Below are 12121 nucleotides of genomic sequence, written 5' to 3'. Positions count from 1 at the left end.
CACCAATATAGGTATTTGCCTAATTCTGACGTGATGTGGCGCACAGTGACCGTCGGCTGTACGAAAATTCAGTCCAATTGCGTCAACATAAGAAGTCTCTGATACTTATGCATTCGACAGCCTTACTGTTTTATGTTGTAGCATTATTGAACAGATTTAATACCAGCTGTAAACTTTATTAAATCAAGTTTTTTCTAGTTTATTGCTAGTTAGATTTATTTAGCACGAATTTTCTTAACAAGTTTAATTTTTGAAATTCCGTGAGTGAATGTACAAGGACACAATTAATTAATGGAAATTCCTGTACAAGGACTGAACATTGACCATTAATATCCAGGGACTATTTGAATTTCAATAAACTGAATAATTCAACTTCTCAAAATAAAAGCTACTACTAAAATGTAAAAACAAAAAACTGCTTACTAATCAATAAATCTCTGTCCTTAGATTCTGGTTTGCGAAATTACCATCAGGACTTTACAACTATTCTTAAATCGATCTTAAATTATGGTTGAAAGTGGCAATTCGATAGTAAAGGTAAACCATTTCAGTAGCCATATTTTTATGTTGGAGCTTTCGCTCGGAACCCCGTCACTAGGCGGCAACTGAACTGCGATGAAGCACGCACCGTATGTAACATGAGTCCAAACAAGAAGATATTCTCAGCTGAATACCCATTCTGATGACACCGCCTGTTCTGCTTCTGACGCGTGCGACGATGACGTCGTCACTGCTCCTCTCGTTGAGTGTGTTGCTCCCCTGCTTCACGTGTTCGCACGGACAGAGGAGTGGGCCGCCAATTAAGGACATACCTTTGACATTTTGATTACCATTCGGTGCGACGACATCGGGCAGACCAAGAGCCGGAGTGTCTGTTTGCTCTCAGCGATGGGACTGAATAATGGGGAGTAGCTTGGTAGTAGATTGAATATTGGTTTCAATCCGCTATCAAGGGGCGTTGTCAATTTCCGTCACTATTCGTACAGATCAATTATCTTCCGAAAAAACATATTTAACCATTTGAATCCGTTCCTTGCATTGAAAAGGTTTGTTTGGTGTGGGGTGATAGTAACTAATCTTGAAAATGAAAATCGTTACTGTAACATAATTTGTTTGAAATAAACATTTTAAGAATAGGCCCTATTGCTCATACAGTGATCAAAGTGATGATAAATAAATCACAGGGTTTCTATCCCCCAAAATTAGTTTAAATCTCGCTTGATTTTTGAAACGTTGAATGTCCAAAAACAAGGCTCCCTTTGATTACATTCTTTTCAATTATTACAAAGCCATATTCACACTTATATCGTTTTTTGTAGAGATCTGAAGATAAGCTTTCTCGCTTGCTGCAAACATTACAATGAATACAAATCTGATGACGAAACACTATGTTGCTGTATACCCTTCTCAAAGCTCTATACAATGTTATCCTAGCCCGGATTCAGGAGAAGATCACCACTCTCCGGCAACAGGCCGGATTCCATACCGGGAGATCCTGTGTGGACCATATTGTCACGCTCCATATCATTCTGGAGCTGATCAATGCATTCAAGAGATCCTTTATTTGGTTTCATTGACTAGAAAACCGTCTCAATCACGAGAATGGGACGCTCTGAGACAAAGAGTTCCTGAGGAAATCAGCGTTTCATCGAGGCACATACGGAGTCTTATTGTGTCATGCTACACAGACGGCTTCTGTTACCTCTGGGTCGTAGCTGTTGTGAGGCAGGATGTATTTTATTTCGCTTGTTCCTCATCGTGACCGACAGAGTTCTAGTACAGTTCTAGTTCTAGCGGTTCTCAACCTGGTACATATGCCCTGATTTGCCCTCTAGGGGTACCTCGGTAATTACGTAATGGCGGACGTATTATAATTCCAATCAAAACTCATTGATAAAGTTTGATAATTATGTACTTTTATTTCAAAAATTATATTGTACATAATATACAATGCGATCAATAAACCAAAGCCAATTGAATCCTGCCTTCCACAACCAGCACAATGTATGAAGGAATGCGGAACATAAGATCAAACGAACAAAACGTCAGATGAACAAATTTAAAATAATCTACATATAATCGGCTCTCGGAAGCCTCCTTTCAAGAGGCTCGGAAGCCTCCTTTCAAGAGCTCGGAGATTCGACACATGGCCATTCCGGCACCTACTTCCAATACAGCCTCCCGTATCGGTACACCTGAATCACCACTGCAGAAAGAATCACAAATCGACTACGTTCGTTGGTGGACGGTACTTCTCTGATATTATCGACGTCAGGACATATCGTGGCGCTAACATCGACTCGACCACTATCTGGTGATGGTGAAAACCCAAAACTATTCGTCATCAACAATGTTTGGTGCCGACGACCGCCGCGGTACGACTAGATCGACTGAAGCAACCTGATTTCGCCACTGCATACGCGCAGCATCTCGAAGCAGCGTTGCCGGTAGAAGGTGAGCTCGATGGGGCCCTCTTGAGGACTGCTGGAATACAGTCAAAGCAGCCATTAACGACGCAGCGGAAAACAGATCAGGTATATGGGACGAAGTCGACGGTGATGTTCACGAAGAGTGCAGACAGATTCTGAAGGAGAAGGACGCAGCGCGTCGGTCGCTGCATCAAGGTACCGGCAGAACGTGGAACGTTATGAACGGAAACGGAGACAGCAGACCTGCCTTTTCAGGGAAGAAACGCCGCCTGGAAGAAACGGAGTGCGAGGAGATGGATCAGCTGTGCCGTTCTCAATTAACACGCAAGTTCTCAAAGCTCAACGCATCCGCAAAGGCTTCGTGCCGCGAGCCGAAATGTGCAGGGATAAGGATGACATTTTGACGGACGAACGTGTGGGGATCGAAAGGGCAGCACTACGAGGAGCATTTGAATGGCGCTCAGGTACAGGCAGTGAAAGTCAAGGCAGCGAGGAGATGACTACTTCGGTTCAGCGGACGGTGAAAAAACCAGCCTACACCTTCAGGGAAGTTAAGGATGCCATCCAACAGCTAAAGACCAATAAAGCGCTGGTAAGGATGGTATCGGAGCTGAGTCATCAAGATGGGAGGAAAAGCTAGCCACTTGCCTGCACAAACTGATCGTCAGAATCTGGAAACTGATCAGCTACCGGAGGTATGGCGTAGCGGTATTCCGAATTATGTTTAATGTTTTGCGTTTATATATTCTTATAATAAAATAAATATTAAATTCATTAAAAGTAGGTAACGTACAGATATAATCTCACAAGCTCGCATGCAATAAATAGACCAAGTCACTTCCTGCAAGAAAGTTCACCGCCAGAATTTATCGTTCACTCACTTGGTGCGCTGAGTTATGATCTCGTGAAACATGCGTTTGGAACCGTTGGGATTGAGTAAGATCTCCCATCAGGACCACTTGTGTTAGATTATTAATAAAAGAAATCGGAGTAGAATTGAACTGAGTTAGCTAGATGCCAAATGGTGAGAGGAAAGGACACCACTGATCAACTCAAGGGTATAGGAAACGATTACTGAAAAGATCGTCTCTCGATTTCCGGTACGAATGCCTAATCTAAGATTGCGACCTATCTGAGGAATCTCAAGGAATCTCTCGGCCTCGTCCACTTTGATCTGACCCGTGGAAGAGGCAGGAGTGTGAAGTTTTTTATTAGTGATAAATGTGAGATGTGTCTATCATCAGTGTATTAATTATAAAATTTTCCTCCCGAAAGGCAGTGCAAAAGCTAGGAACTAAAGAAGTCATCTGTGCGGTTTTGTGCGTGATGAAATAGCAAAAAGGTAGGAGATTCCTTTATCGCTTTCTCCTACATCAAGCTCACCAAGTGTGTAGCCGATCGTCGGTTTTTTATTCGACAGTTTTGTTGCTTACCATGACTCCCGCTCGCCACGTGCCCAGCTTCGAAGGACCCCTAACTGGCCGGAGTTAGAAGGGAGTTGCGCCGTTTCATCGCACTCCGGAAGAGCATTTCCCGCCCAAAGGAAAATTCATCTGTACCAGACGGTACCTTTTTGATTTGAGACCATTCATTCGGTGCGCCTTTGTTCTGGGTGAACAGGCGTCGCAGACGCCTGGCAAGAAGGGTAAAACCGATCAAGTAGAAGTCGGTAGTAAGGCACAACAACTGCAAGTAAGCGCTACATTGGTATCAGGTTAGTGAGAGCTTTTAGGAAAGTGTTTTTGAAAAGACAGTTGGTAGCTAGAAAAATCCACACAGTTAGGAAATAGTAAAGGAAGGAAGAAATGGAAATTATGTAGAGAGAAGTGGGTCGAATAGAAATAGTTTGTGAATAGATGTTATAAATAAATAAATAGACAAAACCGTCTTCGACCAGAGGTCACAGACTGAACCTTAACATCTAGCATGAGACAAGGGACAGGACATTTACACAACCAGTGGACCAGTGAAGGAGCTTTTCTTGAGAAGTTTTCTTTACCAGGCCGGGAATCGAACCCACTCCACAGCACATGCGACAAGAGTTCATGAATACATTTGGCTTCTGCTAAGTTCGCGGTAATTTGATAAACAGACTCGCCCTGAGGTTTGAGTTTGCCGGGCACGAAAACGACAAGTGGTCCTCTCGGAGGTGGCACATAAGCCATTTGTTCTTAAAATCTTTAATCGCCCTTAGTTAGGTAGCCTTGCCGGGCCAGGCTACAAGTGGAGGAAGGGGTTTGCCCCATCTCAAGAAATGCGATAAGCTGGAGTGTGAGAACTTTGAGCGATCACCATCCTTAATGCCGCCTACAATGATATCCCAGATCATCTTCCGTCTGTCACATTGTGAATGAGTTCGGAAGTTATCAAGCCGGCTTCGTTGACGGCCACTCGCAACGAACCAGTCTTTACTGTATGCAAATCATAAAATGCTGTGAATACCGGTCCAAACGCACCATTGTTCTTGATTTCAGGCGGCATACGACGTATACCGCGTAGAGCTATGAAAATGGACGAAACAGTTCCTGGGAAGCTTACAAGACTGATCAAAGCAACGGTGGATGGTATGCAAAACTGTGAAAAATTTCAGCGAACACTCCAGTGGACTTTCGTGCCTGTTGTTCAACATTGCGCTAGAAGGTGTCATGCGGAGAGCCGGTGTAACACCGGGTACGATTTTCAACAGACCAGTCATTATTTGTTTCGCGGATGATGGACATTGTCGGCCGGACATTTGCAAATTGGCGAACAGCACCCGCCTGAAACGTGAAGCAACAAAATTGGAATGATGGTGAAACCAGTATGCTTGTGGGCGGAACCAAGCGCACAGGGCCCGCCTGGGAAGCAGTGTTACGATAGACGGGGATACCTTCGAGGTGGTCGAGGAATTCGTCTCCGATCTTTGCTAACGACAGTAACAATGTTAGTCGTGAAATAGAAACGCATCATCTGTGAAGTCGGGCCTACTACGGGCTCCAGAAGAAATTGCGTCAAAAAGATTCGCTACCGCACCAAATGTGTCATGTACAAGACGTTGAAAGTCCGGTGTCCTCTACAGACATGAAACATGACAATGCTCGAGGAGGACTTGCAAGCACTCGGGTATTCGAGAGACGGGTGCTTAGGACCATCTTTGACGGGTGCAAAAGACGGTGTGCGGCGGGAAGAATGAACCACGAGCTCGTTCAGCTCTACGCGAACCCAGTATCAGAAGGTAGCTAAAGCCGGAGGGTACGATGGGTGGGCATGTTGCAAGAATGCTGGACAGCAACCCTGCAAGATAGTGTTCGCTTCCGATCCAGGTAGAGACGGCGTGGGCGAGCGAACAGGGGAACCAGGTGCAAAACGACTTGGCGAGCATGGGCGCATTCGAGGATGGAGAGATGCGGCCTCGAACCGTGTATTGTGGCATCGAATTGTTGATTCAGTGTTATCGGTTTAGATGTAAACTAAATAAATGAATGAAAGGCGCCAACACTGGGATGAGAACGTTCACAGGCCTTACGTGTTGGTGTGCTCGAAGTTGGCTTTCATCCATGGCATAACGTGGTCGTTCAAAATGTATCAACAATCCAGTTTGATAAATACTGAGATTTCAAGCCATTGGACAACTGCCCGGAAAACCATGACTTCGGCAGGATGTTTGGTTATACTTGAATTTCACGTTCTCAGACTCTTCAATCTTCTTCGGCGAAATAAACCTGTTTGTACGTGTTTGGATACAAGATCGATGGTGAACATTTTCTCATTGGAGAATACGATGACGGTATGCTTCTTTTTAATGCTGACACCAAACGTTTCGAGCGCTCCAGCCGTAGTTGTTTGATTCGATCCGTTATGATGGTACTTTACTCTTTCCCTGGACGACATTTTAAGTCATCTTGGAAACCGTTGCATGGTAGTTTTTGAAATATGCTTGCTTAGCCAATTTCCGGATCGAGGATTTCGCCTCACTTTGTCTCTCACTGATCTGATGACCTTCGGTGTGCGAGCAGCAAGTGGATGGCCACTTTCTGGCCATCAAGAGTGAACGTTGATGAGTAATCGGTAGTCGTGGCATTTCACAATCTTACAATTTGTTTTAGGGCTTTTGGGCAAGCAGCAAACTAAAGTTGGTCACTAAATAGCGGGAATGAAAAGAATGGCAGGAAGAAAACTACAAAAGTACAGTTCAATCTGACATAAGTTATATAAAGAGTTGGCCTTGGTCTTTAAACTTAAATTAATGAATAATGGCATATGGAACGTAGTCCGTCGTGTGGAATAGTTTAATCTTCAAGTATCATGACCGTTGGACGGCGGCCATTTCCGGATGCTACTTCTGATCCTTCTGAGGTTGCTTTGTGTCTTTGGCCTCCCAATCATCTTTGAATACCATAGCTCGTTTTCTGAAAATGCAGCAACAGTTTTCGAGACATTTTCAGGTTCAAAATTTCCATCGTGTACTTTCGATCTTTGTTCGCCTGAAAAAATGTATTATACGGCGCGCATCCTTCCTGTTTTGACGGCATGTTTAGACAACTGAACATGTTGGAGTAAAATGTATAAGCGACAGTTTTCTTAATATTCTTGGGATTCATTTACATGAGGAAATATTTCTCTGAAAGCACTTAATGCACTCATAGAAAAGTATTGAAGTATTGATATTCCGTTTTTCAGTGACCACCGTTATCACAACCTCCTTTACGTACATTTTTCTCTTTATTACTTGCGAACCACTGTTACTGTTACAATCATTTCTACTAAGTTACTGCAACTAGCGCTATAACCTCGTTACAAACGCCATTCAAACAACGAACTTTAAGGCAAGTTGGCCAAAATCTCCACGACAGTTCACCTTAATACGCAATTTAGAATTAAACTTAAGGCTCAAGACTCCATCACAATGTTTGAGAATTCAAGACAAATTTCAAACGACTTATCTGCTTTGTAAACAAGATTCAGACGACGATTTGACGAATCTGATGCTCGCCCACGCAAACCAACACCATGACAGGTAGCAGAATCCTTCACCTCCTATTGATGGTATTGGTTTGCGTGGAAAATCTAAACAGGTCTTTCTAATCTTCTCGCTTGTTTGTAATAGTGAGGCAATTGGTACGGAAAAATGCAGCAACAATAGATAATTTCGTTTACAATGGTGGGTGGAAATGTTGTTAATAATATGCCAGCTGATGCATAATGTTGCCAGACTTGACAAATTTATTCATATCATAACACATATTCGAGGATGTTAACGATCATTCAGTATTTGCGTTCGATCATTTAGTAGTTTCAATAACAATTCAGAGCTGAATTTCAAAATATTTGTATGGTGGACTTTATAGGCGAAGGTTTTCTACAACTCTTAATGGTTCATTTTTGAATTCCACTAGTAACGGAGTTATAGCTATAGTTTCAGTGACTTAGACTAAATGATAACAAAATTCCAATCATTTAGTTTAAGCTACTGCAACTAGCGCTCTAACTCTGTTATTAGTTGAATTCTAATAACGACACCATTAGAAAGCAAAGTTATGAAAATACACTGAATAAATTCAAACTTACGATCATTATCAAATATATGGGTATTTATCGGTTTAAATTATGTTATTCACCACTTGGAATTTAACAGAAGCTTACATAACATGTTTAAATATTTATTTCTAGTATATTTGTTCAATCCGACAAACAGCAATGATTTTTCCAATAAACAAATCTGGCAACGGTGAAGAGATGATTATTTTCTTGTGTATGCACACCTTTGTTTGCGTGTTGGCTGCCGTATACGATGTATTGTTCGGATTGAATGAAGTTGCATCGCGTGATTTTGTACTCACCATTTCACTTATTGCGCTAGTGAATTTGAGTCTTCCGCATTTTACTCAATACGGTCGTCAAATTTGTCTCTCTTCGATTTTTGGAAAGCGTTTTTGACGGTTTTTGGGCGTGAAGTGAATTAATCGGTAGTCAAGATTGAATAAAAGGTGAAACTCAGTTAGTGAATATGTTTAGGAGTAGTTAAATCAAGGAAACAGTGGGAAAAGATCAAGTGAAAATCAAGTGCATGTGTATGTGTTTGCTCGAACGTTCGGAGTTAGTATGCGTTCGATAAAAATAAGAATGCCGGCCCGGAAAAAGGCAGGTTTTCAGCGTTTTCCTGCAATTCCTCGAGTAATTGTTGATTTGGATAAGGAAAAATGTATATGAAAATTAATGAATATGCAATGATGGAGTAAGTCGGCAAATACCCCCAAATATTGAATTTAGTTCGAAACTTTATTAGTATTGCGGATTCGAATAAAATCATCGTCATTATCGATTGATTACGGTTTATAGAGCCTTAAGGAATGGAGTCGACAAACTGCTAAATGATCAAACTTTACAAATGATCGAAAATATTCTTTGTCTAAATGTTTTCCAGGGTAGAAGTTGAAATCTGCAAATGTGATTGATTGAAGTTATGATAAATGAAGGACGTTTAGAAGCCCACGGAAAAAGCTTTATACAAATCTCAAGAGATCAAAGATTAACGTAAAATCCTAGCAGTTGGCAATAAATCATTGAAATAATGGATGATTTATACAAATTTCTGTGATCCCTACTTCTGCTGAAAGCTTGTGAAGATATTCGATAATCGTGAGAATTCCTGTATGCTTTTTGGAAGGCCTTAATAATCTTGGAAAAGCAATGTTTGTTCTTCAAATTTGAATAAAAAATCTCAAATTATATGAGTATTATCCGTAAGAACTTTTCATGTCCTGATTAAACATTTTAGAATTGTTTATATTGCCACCACCAATCATAACTGTTACCGTATTGAAATGGATTTTATGTCAACATGAGACGGTTATGCCTGCAGCAGCAAGAATGATAGAATGTTCATCGATTTCTCAACACCAGAATGGTTGCCCAAATCGGAGACAAGCTCGGTGTCTAGTGTCTGTCTACAAGCAGGAAATCGTGGGCTCAATAGCAGATTCGTCCTTTCCTATTCTGTAATATCTTTTTTTTGTTTTTCGTACTCTACCAAAACGATTCCTATTGTTATGCCTTCCTCACTAACAGTTGCAAAACCTATTGTAACACCTATGAGCCGTCGTACAGTTCTCGCACCTTTCTTAATAGGTGTCCATCCTTTCCCCATAAACATTCGCAAACACGTGCTCAGGGCAGATCTTCGATTGTTGGAGAGTGCCTCTGTACGAAGGTCACGACAGAAAGGAACAGCTTCTAAATTCAATCCAGGTTTATTTCCTAATTTCCAGGTATTGACCATCTGGATGGAAATAAATTAATTACTATGTTTGAAAACTAGATTTATGCATATGCATAAAATGTCAAATTTAGTTCGAGAAAGTTAGTTCGAAAATTGATTTGCAATCGGTCAACGTTTGGTCTGCTAAACTTATTGGAAGTTTATATGAAAAAAAGTATGGGGAAATATCGGAAAACGTAATTTGGAGCTAGATAGCACCACAGATAACAGATATTTAGCTAGAACAAATTTTATTGAAAATCCTGTGTAAACTTTTGAATTGATATACGTTGACCCACTACTGCCATCTACTCAACTGATTGCGGCAGTACATACGGACGCAGCTGATTTACAACTGTCGAACGCAGCCAATGCTTTGATAGCCGCATTGGGCTGCGTTCCAATAACTAATGATCCTTGCGCCATCTCCAATCGATTGCCAAACGCGGTCCCAATTTAAATACATTTGAATTATCGGTTGCGGATGTTTACACGTATCAGATGCCAGTCTCAATATATATTTCTGTGATAGCACCATTTACGACGAAGAACTATAATACTCATTCAGTCCATGCAGAATTAAATACGATTGTTATGCAGAAACTGCGGAAGATTTAAGCCCTGGCCGAACAGAATATTTTTCGGTCGAACAACCTATTCGTAAAATTACCTATTCGGCTAGATAACCCGTTTAGCCAAATGATTTTCGCCGGATGGTTTCGGCCTAATGTCCTATTCGGCCATACCACATTCCTCAATAATCGCTAGCATACAGCACTAGACCGACAATAAAAACTTGTTGCAAATTGTGAGCATAAAACTCTTCTGATCCGGAACATGACGCATGAGATCCCATTGTTATCAAACAGGTGTGTAGAATGTTCAGTTGTGCAGAAAAGAATCGCACCGGTTTATGCATTTCTTAAATGCTTGAACTTCCTTCTGCTGGAATATGTTCCTAATTGAATGACTACATTGGGATGTGGAAATTCAGTTTGTTCAGGACTTTGAGGTAGTTGATTCCGTTGATTAAAAATATCACACCAGGCACTGCCTGAGTGATACTTCGTCGATCTTCGAGGTCTCTGACCAAACAGATGTAGAATATTCCATAGGAAGCATGTTTTAGATCGTTCCAGAAGAGATAACATAAGGCGTACTAGATGAACCTCTTTTGACCGGCCTGTAAAGATGAAGCTTATAAATAAGTCAAGCACTGCATTCTATACATTCTTAAGCTGAAAACGTGGAGATACAAAGATCAAACATCCTCGAACACACGCGTTAACTCGTTACTGAATAAATAAACTCGCCTCGTTGCTCACACCCTTTGTAAAAATGCCAATTATTTAAATACAAACTTTTCTCCTATTTCAGAATGAGGAAGGTACCTGCTGCCGTTTGCGAATAAAGGTAATCGCTGGACATCAACTGGCCAAAAAGACATATTCGGTGCTAGGTTCGTATGCTTTTTAACCCAATCGCAGACTTCGTTTCTCACGCCCATTCCCCGTCCAACCCAAAACGACAGTGACCCGTACGTACGGATCGACCTCAACACCATCTCCGGCGGCAAAACATCGACTCGGTGCCGAAAACCAAGAAGAAACCCTCAACCCGTATGGAACGAAGAGTTCATCTTCCGGGTGAAGCCTAGCGAGCACAAGCTGGTGTTTCAGGTGTTCGACGAGAACCGGCTCACGGACGACTTCCTGGAGATATGGTGGAGCTGCCGCTCGCTTACCGAAGGAGCCACCGACGACGGTGTTCAGGTGCCAACAAAAGCTATCCGCTGCGGCCCTGAAGGTCAGTAGGGTATTTTGAGTTAGTTAGTGTTATTTTTTATTTCGTTGCTACCATCTTTTCTGCTAGTTTGGTTTTTAATTTTAGTATTGAACAGTTTGGTTTGACCACACCACAGTTTCGATTGGCAGTTAAGGGCGTTGAGTCGTATGCCTTATGTTTAGGAATTTAAGTGAGCTAATAGCGAGCAGTTTTCTACAGCACCATTTGTTATAAGAATGAAGTCTAATGTTTGGAAGGATTTACTCCCATATGAGCGAATTTGCGATACAAGACCACCTAAGACTATTTTCCATTTTATTTTCAGTGCTCGATCAAAGTGCGAGGACAGCTGGATCTATATCGCTATATCCAAGATCAGAACGCATCCAGTGAAATAGTTGAAATCATCAAGACAAACAATTCGATCTCCAGTGTACGTGTTTGCAAGCATTTGGTCGTTGAAATTTCACTTATTTGAAACTGTTTGCAATTTCCGTAGAACTCCAACATCGCCAGCAGTGCAGCAGACACGCTTCCATCCGGTTGGGAAGAACGGCAGGATGCCAACGGGCGTACGTACTACGTGAACCATTTAGGCGGACGACGCAATGGGAGCGACCAACTGCCACGTGAGTACCCAAAATCAATCCGGTGAAGAGTTGTGCCTGAC

At 41.8% G+C, this 12121-nt stretch overlaps 1 pseudogene; it reads left to right on the top strand.

The window, feature by feature from the left end:
• LOC134211492 (E3 ubiquitin-protein ligase Nedd-4-like) overlaps window positions 1-12121 on the top strand; it is a 66870-nt pseudogene that overhangs the window by 36792 nt on the left and 17957 nt on the right.

Source organism: Armigeres subalbatus, chromosome 1, assembly GCF_024139115.2.
Source record: "Armigeres subalbatus isolate Guangzhou_Male chromosome 1, GZ_Asu_2, whole genome shotgun sequence".
In the NCBI taxonomy this organism is placed as follows: Eukaryota; Metazoa; Arthropoda; class Insecta; order Diptera; family Culicidae; genus Armigeres; species Armigeres subalbatus.
Note: the sequence above shows the minus strand (reverse complement) of the source record. Positions and strands in the feature narration are given on the sequence as shown.